This window comes from Panulirus ornatus, chromosome 25 (genome assembly GCF_036320965.1).
Source record: "Panulirus ornatus isolate Po-2019 chromosome 25, ASM3632096v1, whole genome shotgun sequence".
NCBI lineage: Eukaryota > Metazoa > Arthropoda > Malacostraca > Decapoda > Palinuridae > Panulirus > Panulirus ornatus.
This window is the reverse complement of record NC_092248.1, coordinates 11,169,203-11,184,552: the sequence shown is the minus strand read 5'-3', so window position 1 is coordinate 11,184,552 and position 15,350 is coordinate 11,169,203. Positions and strand designations below refer to the sequence as shown.

Sequence of the window (15,350 nt, the reverse complement as noted above, 5' to 3'; positions counted from 1 at the left end):
ATTACTTTCGTGTCAAGCTTAATTATCGCTATGTCGTATAACTTATTTCTATGTCACCTTTGATTATGCTATGTCCCTCTACTGTACTATCATGTTACGCTTTATTACTGCTATGTTGCCCAAAATTACTGCTATACCGTGTTAGATTACCTCTCTACTGCTCATAATCGCTGGAATGTCCCTTTAAATACCCACTACATTATTGCTGCTAACTGTTTTGTTGCTCTAAATTACTCTAATGTTCCTTTAAATTACCGCTTTATCGTTCTGAATTATTCCTATTACCGGTAATTAGAGATCTGTCGCTTTTTGTTAGCGGTGAGTAGCTCTTAAATAGCGCCATTTCGGTCTTAATTAGCAGTGTCACTGTGAATCACTGACACCGACTGTAATTAACAACATGTTCCTTTAAAAATGCGCTATGTTGCCCGTAGTTAGCGCCATGTCGCTTTTTATTAGCAAGTTCACAATTTACATTCTCCTCCTGATTAAGATGGCGTTATTCTGCTCTTTTTTGCCCCTAACTCGTCCTTGATTAGCGGTGTGTCGTCGTTATTTGCGGTATGTTGTTTTCATCGTCGGTAAGTTGACTCCATCAGTACCAAGCTGCTTTTATTAGTGAAATGTTACCTTTTCTGACGTCGTGTTGCTTATACTGTCTACATGCGCTAATGATATGCAGTCTCTTGCCTCGTTACTGCCCTTTATTTTTTTGCTAGTACTTTATTTTTTGTAGCTTTTGTTTCAGCTATGTTGCTTTTAATAGCATTACATCGCTTCAGATTAGCGTCATGCTGCTCTCACTTAGCGCTGACTTGCTCTTCATTAGTGCTACGTTGCTCATACCGCTAATTCGCTTTTGGTGTTGCGTCGCTTTGGATTATTCTGGCACCGCTGTTGACTAGTCACGTTGATTCCAATCATCGTAATTCACGACACAATTTTGGGTTATTCATTAATTAGACCAAAGAAAATTATCAAGATTCTTGACTAAAGATACAAGATGGATGATGTCGAGAAGGTAAAGGGAAAATGTGACTCTACTTTGTCTGGAGAGTGTAGTCTCAGATGAGTGTATCTGGTAGGATGGCGTTTTTGATAACATATATATATATATATATATATATATATATATATATATATATATATATATATATATATATATATATATATATATATGCGAATATAATAGGATCAAAAGCTTACTTAGGCTTTAGTTCCAATTTTCTTCACATGGGAACACGGTGACAGACGAAACCCAGCCTAAAGCTTCGGATCCCAGCTTTAGACAGCTGTCCATCGGCCCATGCCTCACACCCTACTGCCTCACACCCTACTGCCTCACACCCTACTGCCTCACACCCTACTGCCTCACACCCTACTGCCTCACACCCTACTGCCTCAAACCCTACTGCCTCACATCCTACTGCCTCACAGTTTACGGTGGGCCTAATATGGTCGAATTCTATCAAAAAGCAAAACTCTCTTTCTTCTGGAGATCCCAGGGTAACTGGTGTCCTGAAATTATATTTGCTTTTAGTTATATAGAATCATTAATAGGCGATTACTTAATTGATTCTTAGCAATAAGTCAGGAAAATAGGCCTATTTTCTTATTAGACCTACCTATTTACCGTTGCAACTTATTATTTGATAATTTTTTTTTATCGTTTTCATTACATTCTTCTGGTAAGAGTGGGTAAAGTCCTTCCAGAAACCTAATTACTGGAATCTTGCGTCGTGAGCGGCAAATGAGAAGATAAAAGGAATCCCTCATTACATTCATAATTGCAGGCGATTAGCATTAATTAGGGCTAGGAGAAGCGGGTATACCCTCGTAAAACATTATATTCCCAGCATAGCATACCCGAGGTTGGAATGGGGTATGTTGGATATACGAGTAGATCGGTAGATAGATATCTGTAAAACTGTGTTGGTATTTGTTTCACGTTAAAAGATAAACTATCACCTTCCCCTTGTCCTCCCCACTCACCCTCACCACTCATCCTCCCCACTCACCTTCCCCACTCATCCTCCCCATTCACCCTCCCCACTCACCCTCACCACTCATCCTCCCCACTCACCCTCCCCATTCACCCTCCCCATTCACCCTCACCACTCATCCTCCCCACTCACCGTCCCCACTCACCCTCCCCGCTCATCCTCCCTAATTATTCTCCCCACTCATCCTCCCCACTCATCCTCCCCACTCAGACCAGTCCACGCTCCTCTCCCCCTCATTACCTAGGCCTATCGCCCAGGCCAACAATAGGAGCAACAGGCAACAAAACTTGCCCAAACAAATTACACCACGGGACATAAATCAGGAGGTGGTGGCCAGGCCCCTGGGCCACACAGGGGAGGCTAATATGTACCACGGGGAGGCCAGGGACACACACACACACACACACACACACACACACACACACAAACACACACGGTCGGAGCCGAGATCCATATTAAAGAGAAGAAAAATGCAGCCCAGGAGAGAAAGGGTTCCATTACCAGGTGTTAATGCGAAGCTGCTGTTGGTGGCGGTGGGTTATGGTTGTTGTTGTTGGAGAAGCAAGTTATGGCTGTTGATGAGATGAGTTATGGTTGTTGATGGGGAGGCGAGTTGTGGCTGCTGTTGGGGAAGCAAGTTATGGCTGTTGGTGGAGCGGGCGAGATGTAGCTATCATTGGAGAGCCGAGTTATGGCTATTGTTGGAGAGCCGAGTTATGGCTGTTGGTGCAGCGAAGAGAATGCATACAACCACGCACACATCTTGTATGAAGAACCACGCACTCATCCTATATGGAGAACCACGCACACATCTTGTATGGAGAACCACGCACTCATCCTGTGTGTAGAGCAACGCACTCATCACACACTCCTCAAAAGAGTAATCGTTCTCATGGCCTCCTTCCTCTCCCAGGCTGTCCTCTTGCGTGTGTTCCTCTCACAACCCAACATAGAATTGCTTCGGTCCAAGGGAGTCGAACCAGGGTGCTGGTGTACTCTCCAGCCGAAGCACCAGCACCAGGGAAGGTAACAAGACTGTTCTGGGAGTCGAAATGTTGTACTGAAGTTCCACGGTGAAGCCATACCCATCAGCAAGATAACCTGAGGTTCTATATGGAATACCTCCAGAGATAACAACATGACCCCTGTTTGACCTTAAATGACCCTGCTCGACCTCTGTGTCCCCCAAAAGCTCACTTTGGCTCAGCCATATTGAAGATGGCCAACATCCTCTTCTTACAGTGCTAACAGTGCCAGATGCACTGTAGGCGCAAGTGTATTACACTGTCAGCTAAGCTGGGACGGATATTAAGCTGGGTGGCTGTGCTGGCCAAGCTTGAAACAACAATACAAGACTGACATCCAGAAGCAACCAGAACAATGTCCGGGACCTGACAATATATTCCTGTGTCCTCACTTGCATGAATCTACATCCATGACAATGTTGTATGTTTGTGTCTGTCTGTCTCTCTGTCTGTGTCTGTGGAGGCTGAGGAGGCAGAGAGAGAGAGAGAGAGAGAGAGAGAGAGAGAGAGAGAGAGAGAGAGAGAGAGAGAGAGAGAGAGTTGCACGCCAGCTACACAGCCACGCTGGATGTGGCATATGACACCGAGCGCTTGACACGTCCGCTTCAACGTCCTGGCTATCACCCACGACTCAGACATGTAACACAAAGGCCTCGGACAACCTAGGCGCCCTCACAACACTTACCTGTGCCATCATCAGGTATGGAGAAGGCTCTCTCAATATCCTCTACTAATTTTTCATCCACCGTAAACTACGCTTCGCCTTCCTGGGCGTTCACCATGTTAAAAATAAAGATGACTCGCCAAGCTACACGTAACAATTCCTTCCCTCAGGAGAATCAGTCTCTCCCTGACAGCTTTAAACACTCGACATTTACGCAACAAAAACAACCATTTTTTCCAGCACGGCGCCATGCAGTACGCTTGGCAACCAGTTATTTACAACAGCACTTACACTCCACACCACCCCAAGCCACACCATAACTAACCATCAGCCACAAAGTAGAAGCAAGTTACTCACAGTTTAGCAACATATGCTCACAGATGCTGACAAGACATATACACATTGTGATGACCCAAGAAGCACTAAGCAACCTCGTCCTAACTCAGTCTTCCACTCCAATCCACTAGACACACCCATCTGAAATCCAACTCCCCAGGTATGTAAGAGTTACACTTTCTCGTCTGCACTGACCGCTCCAACATTAGAAACAACGATTCAGCATATGACAGAAGCCCCAGGATGCGGCTTCTGTACTGAAGACATTGCACACCCATTCCTTCAGTTTGTCCTGAGCTCACCTCACACACACACACACACACACACACACACACACACACACACACACACACACACACATCGGCACACTTTTTGACCAGCAGTCTCGCCCGGTGGACGTGGCCAGCTTCCTGTGTGTTTCGGAAGCCCCAAGGAAGGGGTTCGTGAAACAAGAGAGGAATTTCATACATACATATATATATATATATATATATATATATATATATATATATATATATATATATATATATATATATATATATATAGGCATCTAGAGTGTCGTAATTATGCAGATTCTATAACGTGGATCTCCGTGTATCTGGGGAAGATCGACAAATCCCCGTGGCAACTCAGTGTTATTGGCTCATATTCTGTCGCGGTGTGGTAGTGTGGTGGTGGTGGTGGTGGTGGTATAGGGGCTGTGGTAGTGTGGTGAGAGAGAGAGAGAGAGAGAGAGAGAGAGAGAGAGAGAGAGAGAGAGAGAGAGAGAGAGAGAGAGAGAGAGAGAGAGAGAGAGAGATCCTCTGAGAACCAAGGGCGTCCAACTCCACCAGTAGCAATTCAGCAAATGAAAGACATAACCAAGCGTAGAATTCCTCGGCTGGATTAGTGAGGCGAACAAGGAATTAACAAAGTTGATAAACCAAGGTGGGGGGAGGGAGAGAGTGGTGTGATGAAGAGGAAATGGAGCGTAGGTGGATAATACGAACGACTGGCTGCCAAGCTGACTTAGTGAGGGAGAGAGAGGGAGAGAGAGAGAGAGGGAAAGAGAGAGAGAGAGGGAAAGAGAGGAGAGAGTTTCCTCTCGTCAAGGAAATTACGGATTAGTAGAGATAGCTCTAACAGGATTTAGCCAATCAGGCATTCATAGTTTTCAGGCATATCTGATAGGGATGTGAGCAGGATCCCGGCAGTATTCTAGTATTCTAGACCACTGTTCTAGGATTATATCAGTATTCTAGGGCACTCTTTCAGAATTATATCACTATTCTATAGAGGTATTTTAGGATTGTATGAGTAACATCATGTGCTATTTTAGGATGACATCAGTATTTTAGAGGGGTATTTTTGGATGCTGTCAGTATTCTAGACTGATGTTTTACGATTTTAGCATGATGAGAAAGGTAGTCACACACACACACACACACACACACACACACACACAGGCAAAGACTTTGTGTGTGTGTGTGTGTGTGTGTGTGTGTGTGTGTGTGTGTGTGTGTGTGTGTGTGTGTTTAGATGGAAGATGTTGTGTCGGGACGACACAGCAGGGTGGCGAGCCCTCGAGCCAACAGTGTAGTGTCCACGCCTCACACGACGGCCGGCTCCATAGATCATCTCTGGAGATATTTACGAGCGGAACTTGGATGATAAACAGAAAGTATCAGAGTTTGTCTGGCCATAACACTGGGGCAGCGAGAGGGATTATCTTCCTCTCCCCGCTGCCGGGGAGTGTGCATTCCCGGCGGGGAGAGAGAGAGAGAGAGAGAGAGAGAGAGAGAGAGAGAGAGAGAGAGAGAGAGAGAGAGAGAGAGAGAGGGAGGGAGAGAGAGAGAGGGAGGGAGAGAGAGAGAGGGAGGGAGAGAGAGAGAGAGAGAGAGAGAGAGAGAGAGAGAGAGAGAGAGAGAGAGAGAGAGAGGGAGAGAGAGAGAGAGGGAGGGAGAGAGAGAGCAGGATAACAGAGAAATAGACAAAGACTGATGCTCGGTAGGAGCCAAGAGAGAGAGAGAGAGAGAGAGAGAGAGAGAGAGAGAGAGAGAGAGAGAGAGAGATGAATAAGGAAGAGGAAGCAGTTGAGGAAAGAGTGTGAAAGATGGAGAAGGGGAAGGAAGGAATAAACTGGGATAGAGGGATGGAGGCGAGAAGGGAGATAGAGGGATAGAGAGGGAGGGAAGAGAGTCAAGAGGATGATAACATGAGGAGGATGGGTGAAGCCAGAGTGGAAGGGAAGAGAAATCCGGCTGATGGGAGGTAACCACGTGGAACAGGAGGTTGAGAAGGTGGGAACCAGGTGGAACAGGAGAATAAGTGGGTGGGAACCAGGTGGAACAGGGGAATAAGTGGGTAGGAACCAGGTGGAACAGGAGAATAAGTGGATGGGAACCAGGTGGAACAGGAGGTTGAGAAAAAGGGAGCTAGGTGGAACAGGGAGTTGAGAGGGTGGAAGGAGACTGGAACAAGAGAGAGGAGAGGAAAGTGGCACTGGGAGGGAGGTGTCATCGATCGATCCATCTGTTCTTTCCTGCTTACTGCAAGACAAAATATAGTAACACCTTCTAGCGATATATATATATATATATATATATATATATATATATATATATATATATATATATATATATATATATATATATATATATACAGTTGATGGCATACTCATCCAATCAGCGTACAGTCGGTGGCATACTCATCCAGTCAGCGTACTAGTGCTGTCACTTGTCCAATCAGCGTGACGATGTTGTCACTCTCATCCCGTCAGCGTTGCCATTCTCGTCCAGTCATCCTAACGGTGATGTTGTTTCGTCCAATCAGCGTAATGCTATTACCCTTGTCCAGTCAGCGTAATTCCCCTAGGCAGAATCTGATCAGTGAATATCATTGCTCATTAGCATGTGAATTATCGCATGATGGTTCCAGCATGTGACGGAGTGCCTCTGTGAGTGCCAGTATGTGACGGAGTGCCTCTGTGAGTGCCAGTATGTGACGGAGTGCCTCTGTGAAAGCCAGTATGTGACGGAGTGCCTCTGTGAGAGCCAGTATGTGACGGAGTGCCTCTGTGAGAGCCAGTATGTGACGGAGTGCCTCTGTGAAAGCCAGTATGTGACGGAGTGCCTCTGTGAGTGCCAGTATGTGACGGAGTGCCTCTGTGAGAGCCAGTATGTGACGGAGTGCCTCTGTGAGTGCCAGTATGTGACGGAGTGCCTCTGTGAGTGCCAGTATGTGACGGAGTGCCTCTGTGAGTGCCAGTATGTGACGGAGTGCCTCTGTGAGTGCCAGTATGTGACGGAGTGCCTCTGTGAGTGCCAGTATGTGACGGAGTGCCTTTGTGAGTGCCAGGGCAAGGAGAGGTCATCGGGGTGGCGCTAGTATGTGGCATGTGTGGGGGAGGAGGAGGGGATGGTACAGGGGCCAGGCACCTGTATCCTGGCGACGGAAGGCAGGATATTGGACGATATCCTGCGGCACCATGACATCCTTCACGATACATACTATATACATATATGTGTGTGTGTGTGTGTGTGTGTGTGTGTGTGTGTGTGTGTGTGTGTAAGGAAGAAGACCTGCATGACCCCATGGTGACCTAGCTTGCCCTCATGGCTTGGGAAATTTTCCAACTTTTCCCCCGGTCTGTCACAGTTTATTTGACTAAAGCTGACGTTGCCTTTAATTAGACTGAAATTCTCTACTAATCAGCCTGGACTCTCGTTTTTAACACAGTTATTAAATTTACATTTATCATAATTAGTGTTGTGGTTTATAATCCTTGACATGATGAACAAATTGCTCACATAAAAATACTTTTTCCTCGTAATGTATTAGACTCGGTTGCCTTACACCAGCTGAACTTCCCTGAACCAGGGAATGGTGCTGTGTAAACCATCATGTCAGAATTAATAACCCATTTGTCTCGTTACCTACCTTACAGTGGGACCTTAGGCCATACCAGAAATTTAGGTGAAAAATAAGATGTCATCTACGTCTGTGTCAGGGATCCACGCCAAGGAAAGCAAAACAAAATAAGAAAAACAGAGAGAAAAGAGAGAAACAAAATAAGAGGTTTGGAGGAAGTGGAAATCCTGCTTCTTAAAGTAGGGATGTTGGCCAGCACTGTACCCTACCCTGCCAGAGTGAAGATAAAGGAAGATATGTTATCTCTGGTACACAGTGTTCCAATACAGTGTACCCTGAGGACACAGGGTGGGGAGGATTACGTGCAGGAGTGTATGGACATCAGCCAGAGGCGAGACAAAGCAGCGAGGGTCAGCCCTGTGGCTTCCCAGGTCAGAAGTCACTGTAGAACATCCTCAGTCATTCGGGGTTCAATGTAGAATGTCCCCAGCTATCAGGGGTCATTTCAGAACGTCTCCAGTCGATAGGCGTAACTGCCAAACATCCTCAGACATCGAGAGGCATTACAATACGTCTGTAGTAACCAGGGAATACTGTAACGACTCCTTAATCCTCAGGATTTGGTTAGGTTTGCATATGATGGCACCACCTGCCTGTTCGCCCATCTGTAGAGTGAAACATTCTCGCCTAAATGTAGTCTGTAGAGAGTGGTGGTGCGGAGGTTTCCGTTGTGGTATGCTAACAAAGTAGTAATGGTGATGGTAGTGGTGATAACAGAAATAATAGCCTCCTCCAGTCTTCTCCAGCCTTCCTCGGATTTCCCCAGCCTCCTTCAGCCTTTTTCAGCTTCCCTCGGCCTTCTCCAACCTCCTCCAATCTTTCTCAGCCTCCTCTAGCCTCTTCCTCAGCCTTCCCAAGCCTCTCCAAGCCTTACCCCAGCCTCCTCCAGCCTTCCTCAACCTCCCCTAGCCTTCCTCAGCCTCCTCCAGCCTTCCTAAGCCTCTCCCCGATCCCCAGCTACAGGCACAGTCGTGACCAGTCTCCTCCTTCCCATGGCTGCCAGGGATCATCCACAATTTATTGTCATTACCAGTTAACTGGATATAACTGGAGGAGGTTAATGGCGGGAGCTGTTGTGTGGTCCACACTCACAGGATCTTTAATGGGTCCTCGACCATTCCCGAGCTCCTGGCGCGGTGAAGGAAGAAATGTTCCAGCCAAGATGTCCACAGCATCGCTGGAGAAGGTGTCCTAAACAACTTCCAGCATAATGTGATAAATCTCTTCTTCTTTTTTTTTTTCACTCTTGATCACAAGGTTATGATAATGGTTGTGTGTGAGTGGCTCGTGAAGCCAAGAGGCGTTAAGGTTGGTTGCTTGGCTTATCTGAAAGCCTCAGTGGTGTGATGGTTGTCCTTGCTGGCTTTAGATCTGCTGGGCCCGGGTTCGATCTCGTGGCGCAGGCAGACGTCCGTCGCGCAACCCACCCAACTGTTCATCCTTCATCTGCTTGGTGGAAAAATAGCGGCTACCAATTTCGGTGTACGTAAAGCACCACAGCTGTGAGCCGCTTTGCCAGCTGACAGCTGGTAACTTAGCTCATATTTAGCCGCGGGTGTCCATGTTCGACGACATGGCACTCACTGACAGGCCTAATGAGCCTCCCTTGGGCTGGTGGCTGACTTGAATTGATTCATCTGTGGCTAAGGTAGTCATGGCAAGATGCCAGAGCCGTTTCTACCACACGCCTTCACAGCTTCCACCTCCCACGTCAGGAAACCTCAATCGGGCACCATCATGCAAAGGCAATTTTCTCACCCAATGTGCCTCATGAGGGAATTATGTTGGAGATGGTGATTCGCCCACCGCCTGGGGTCGCCATGCCGGCTTCCTGACTGCGTGTGTGTGTGTGGGGGGGGAGCAGTGGGAGATAAGATGAGTCTCCAGCAGCATCAGTCAGGCATCAGTACAGTCGACACGACACAACAGCATCACAGCCACAGTCCTGACCCTCCACAGCCACAGTGCCGACCGAACAACCACATCCTGAGCCCCTGCCACATAGCACAATGGCCACAGCCACATCCTGGGCCCCTGCCACACACCACAATGGCCACAGCCACATCCTGGGCCCCTTCCACACATCACAATGGCCACAACCACATCCTGGGCCCCTTCCACACACCACAATGGCCACAGCCACATCCTGAGCCCCTGCCATATAGCACAATGGCCACAGCCACATCCTGGGCCCCTTCCACACACCACAATGGCCACAGCCACATCCTGGCTCCCAGCCACACACCACAAGAAATGGTTCCTCTTCCTCTCCATTCAGTGACCCTCTCCATTAACCTTCCGTATCAGAAGTTCTCTCAAGTGGCTTTCAAGTCCCTGGCGCCCTCTCTCAGGCTGCCTAAAGTTTTTTTTTTACATTAATTCAAGGCTTTTACAAGAGCTTTAGTCGCATTCTCTACTCTTGGTTGTGATATCGTTCTTATAATAAACGTCCCAGCCATCTTAGATGTCCTCGTCCCAGTTCTCACATCCGGCTGCCTCTGTTAATCGTTTTCTTCTAGTGGTATAATTTTCAGTGGTCCCACAGCCCTCACCATGGCAGGGAACTGTGGATATTTATTTTCCTCACAGTTACCGATACCGAAGCTTCGATAATACCGTTATTTATCGGCCATCTGGCAGTTTTATGCGACGTTCTCGAGTATCGTAATGAGTTTTGTAGTTGTCGTTCTGAGTTTATTTATGTTTGGTATATTCACACTTCACCTACATCTTCATTACACACACACACACACACACACACACACACACAAACACACACACACTGTTCAGTATTCCTGAAACTCCTCATAGCTGGTATCCTTAAGTTAAATAGGATTGTATACCTATCTGTGTTGAACTATCACATCGACCAAGTCGGTTTTTCATTGATTTTCTTTTCTAATCCACCATTCAGTGAACACCAAGACTCTTGGCCAACTTTCCAGTCCCTACAGTGTTCATCAGTCCCTTTCGCAAACTTCCAGATTTCGTAATTAGTTTCCAGCTCTTGGAAAAAAGAAGAATCGACCTCTTTAACTTTCTAAAAGCTTTAATAGTTTCATACTACTTCTAAAGTCTACCTGTGTTCTTAAAGTTTTTTTTTTCCATTGTTAGAGACTTTCCAGCTAAGTTGTAAATAACCCAGAGCATTTTCCAGAATTTGGAGAGTTCCAGTAATCCTTCATTATCTGTAACCCACAGAGCCCCTCCAGAAATCTACCTAACGTTCTGCAATAACAAACAACCTGGAAGTATTCATCCATCATGTTTGGTATCCTGGTACGCTTCTCGTTCCATGATATTCCAAAATTCTGCCAGGACTCGACTTTTTTCTAGAATCTACAAGTTACATTACCAATGTCTCACTTCCTTTCCAAACCTTTTAAGATCTCCAAAAATTCTCGTTATGTTTCCTTAGTCATCAGTATCAATACTGGAAGATCTAGAAAGGTATCATCAAGGCTGGAGGGATGTTTGAAGATCTTCAGTGTACGGGAAGATATGAAATGTCATTGTTTGATTTCGAACGACGCTACGGGGCCTCAAACAATGGAAAGCTAACAACAGAGTTTGAGACTCTGTGGTATCTTTTCCTAGAAATGAAAATGCCTTCAAATTTTTTGATAAGGTTTTGATCATCAACCTTCAAGACCTAAGAAGGTCTCCCTGAGCTTCTAGTACCTCTAAACACTTCAATAAATTTCGTTTATCTCCAAGTGTCCTTCCAGACCTAGAAAAGATTTATGAAGATCATCTGCTAGACCTTAAAGCTCATATCTTTTTTCCCGACCTACTAGTATTTTTCAAGGCCAAACTGTATCTTTCCAGAAATCTCACAATTTCTCCATGTTTCCAGGTTCCTTCCAGACCCAAATGATATCGTTCGAGAACCTCGCACGACCTTCCAATATCCATTTAAACTTCCTTATATTTTCTTCGGCCTAACAGCTCTTCAGACCTTCAAATACGCTTCTTGAGTTTTCAGAAGACTTCCAGATCCAGACTGTTCAATACATCTCAAGACCCAGCAAGTGCTATTCCAGACTTAACAAAAACTTTCCAGACCTCTTATTATACACCAGGTCTTCACATTACACACTTTGTCTCAAAAATCCAAGACCCTGAGGCAGAATTCTTCCTAATTCTTTGCTTCAACAAATGTCCAAATTACATGACATGAAACTCATGAGTATGGAGCACCCCATGGGAATACCTGGGCCAGTTTCTGATATTGAACATTTGATGACCTAAAGGGATAGGGAGAATTCTGCCCTGTTCCTTCATGTAACGTCTCACAAATCCGCATGTGCATGTGTGTGTGTGTGTGTGTGTGTGTGTGTGTGTGTGTGTGTGTGTGTGTGTGTTCTTGCACAAATGTGTTTACACTTCCGTTCTCATGCAGAGACGTGATCATGAGGGGAAAATTGTCAACAATGTTGTCAGAAGCTTATACCCCGGCCTCCAACCCCAAACCCCCTCCAAGGCCTTCAAAAAAAAACCTCCAGGAGCCTCCAAAACCCTCCAAGAGCATCCATGAAATAAGATTACGTGTTTTTCTTGTGTCTTATCTGTTGAGTGAGGCGGAATCTCCTGGGAACAAGGGAGGAAGGAGGGAGACTGGGAGAGAAAGAGAGAGAGAGAGAGAAGGAGAAAGGGGAAGAGACAGTTTGAAGGACGAGCAGCTACACACACACACACACACACACACACACACACACACACACACACACACACACACACACACACAGTCAAAGATTAATAAAACTCTATTTTCAGATTTCATTAATTAAATATGCAAACTTAGTGTGTCCTGAACTTTCGCCAATATCTTTCAAAAGTTATTCGCTCTCCATTAAACTGAATAGGAAATTATAACTTCATAGAAAACTCTCTCGCACTAACTGCTTGTAACTTTAAGATTTATCTCTAACTTTAGATATTAGTCTTTGTATTACTTGAGTCCTTAAGGATCACGGTACGACCCTTGAGCATGATGGTTCGACCCTTGACCACGACAGTACGATCCATGAGCACGACAGTACGATCCATGAGCACGACGGTACGACCCTTGACCACGACAGTACGACCCTTGACCACGACAGTACGATCCATGAGCACGACGGTACGACCCTTGACCACGACAGTACGATCCATGAGCACGACAGTACGACCCTTGACCACGACAGTACGATCCATGAGCACGACGGTACGACCCTTGACCACGACAGTACGATCCATGAGCACGACGGTACGACCCTTGAACACGATGGTACGACCTTTGGGAATGATGGACTTGCCAGTCAATCATACCCAAGGGTCGTCATACCGTCGTGCTCAAGGGGTTTGATCCAGAGAGAGCTTATGTTTTCTTAGATTTATCCTCTCTCTCTCTCTCTCTCTCTCTCTCTCTCTCTCTCTCTCTCTCTCTCTCTCTCTCTCTCTCTCTCTCTCTCTCTCTCTCTCTTCTCTCTCTCTCTCTCTCTCACACATCAATTTGATTTACAAAGATTAGGTTTCCCGCTGTCACATCCCTCACACTTTACCGCCATAAATATTTCCCTGCCTGGGGGGTCACATTTTGTAACGTTGAATAGCCTCGGGACGTTAAAAGGACACGCCAGGTCTCACCTTGTCATGCAGGAATAACGTTACGTCACACAAGGACAGATCAGAACACGTCATATATATATATATATATATATATATATATATATATATATATATATATATATATATATATATATATATATATATATATCGAATTTTACTCGTAGATTCCTTCAAATTTCTCTCAGAGCAAGTTTGAATATCTAAAAGGGGTGAAGGGGGGGAAGGGAAGGGGGGGGGTTACTCCATCTGAACCATATGCAAATTTATTCAAAGAAAGTCGGGAGGCCTGTGTTTCCCGCTCCCCGATCCGATAGGGAGAGGGGGTAATACGGCCGAAAATTTGCTTATAAATTGACCTCTCCTTCTTACCCTATCTGACCTCGCCTTGGGGGTCGTCCATCATAGGTCGTCGACGGAGCTGCCATCTTAACAGCTAAATGCATTCCCCTCAGCTACAGCTGCACCGACAGCTAAAGTGCACTCGTGGTGTGGAGACCAACAGCTTAGGTTAGGTGCTAACACTGTGAGGAAAGATGGTTATGATGACCTAACACCATCAAGGTCAGCTAACCCCGTCAATATGATGACTTAACACCATTATAATACCTTAACACCATCATCACAAATACCTAACACGAACATAGCGATTTAACCCAGTCAGTGTCATGGTATAACACCACTACAATTCGTTAACACCATTCTTAGATCCTCTTAACACTGATGTGATGAACTAACACCGTTAGTTCTCTCTCTCTCTCTCTCTCTCTCTCTCTCTCTCTCTCTCTCTCTCTCTCTCTCTCTCTCTCTCTCTCTCTCTCTCTCTCTCTCTCTCTCCCTCGCTTCTCTTCTCTCTCTCAACACTTTCTTGTCAAGTTGCCGTCTTTTGTTAAAACTTTCCAAAACTCTTTTTTTATATATACATACAACGGAGACTTTCGCTCAGTTCACAGCCTGAACTAAGCTCCGGAAAATACTCTCTCTCTCTCTCTCTCTCTCTCTCTCTCTCTCTCTCTCTCTCTCTCTCTCTCTCTCTCTCTCTCTCTCTCTCTCTCTCTCTCTCCTCAAAATTAGACGAAGAGATAGATAGACACACTGATACAGTTATGGTTAAGGACGAGTATATATATATATATATATATATATATATATATATATATATATATATATATATATGCATCTTACACATTGCTCACGTCTCATTCGCTGTGTTGCTCTGTACCACTTATGCAGATTAAACAAGCAGAATATAGCAATAAGCTCGCTGCTATCTCGTTACCTTCGCTATAGCTCTTGCGTTATTTGTATTTTTTCACTTTTTTTGCAGCGTAAACGACCGGTATTGTTAGCAAGCAGTATTGCCAGTGAGTGTGATTCGCAGCGAGTGATATTGCCAGGAAGTAGTATTCCCAACGAATAGTATTGGCAACGAGTAGTATTACCAACATTCAGCATTGTGATTTCTTTTTATCAATTTCCTCGTAGTTTTCCTCCATATAATTGTCATTGCCCAATTAAACCATTACATATAATCTCGCTTGTTTTTTCCCTTTCGCTTTACACATTGGTGTTGGCTTCGTATTGTTCAATACTTATTCATTTGTTTTTATTTTACTCTACTGGTATTTCTCGTCTTCTTTATTCTATGTTATATTGACGTGTCTATTGATTCTTCATTCTGGAGCATCATGGCTCTGAGTAACGTTTTTTCTACTTCAGGGTGTTTTTTTCCTCATATATTCCTCATTCCCTACCCTTAAGAGACTTTAGATAAGATTAGGATACAGAGAAGAGTGGCATATAGAT

General features: G+C 45.3%; 1 protein-coding gene across 1 annotated transcript in view; it reads left to right on the top strand.

Moving 5' to 3' along the window:
• Nucleotides 1-15,350, top strand: part of LOC139757268 (uncharacterized) — a 109,837-nt gene that overhangs the window by 48,190 nt on the left and 46,297 nt on the right. The window lies entirely within an intron of this gene.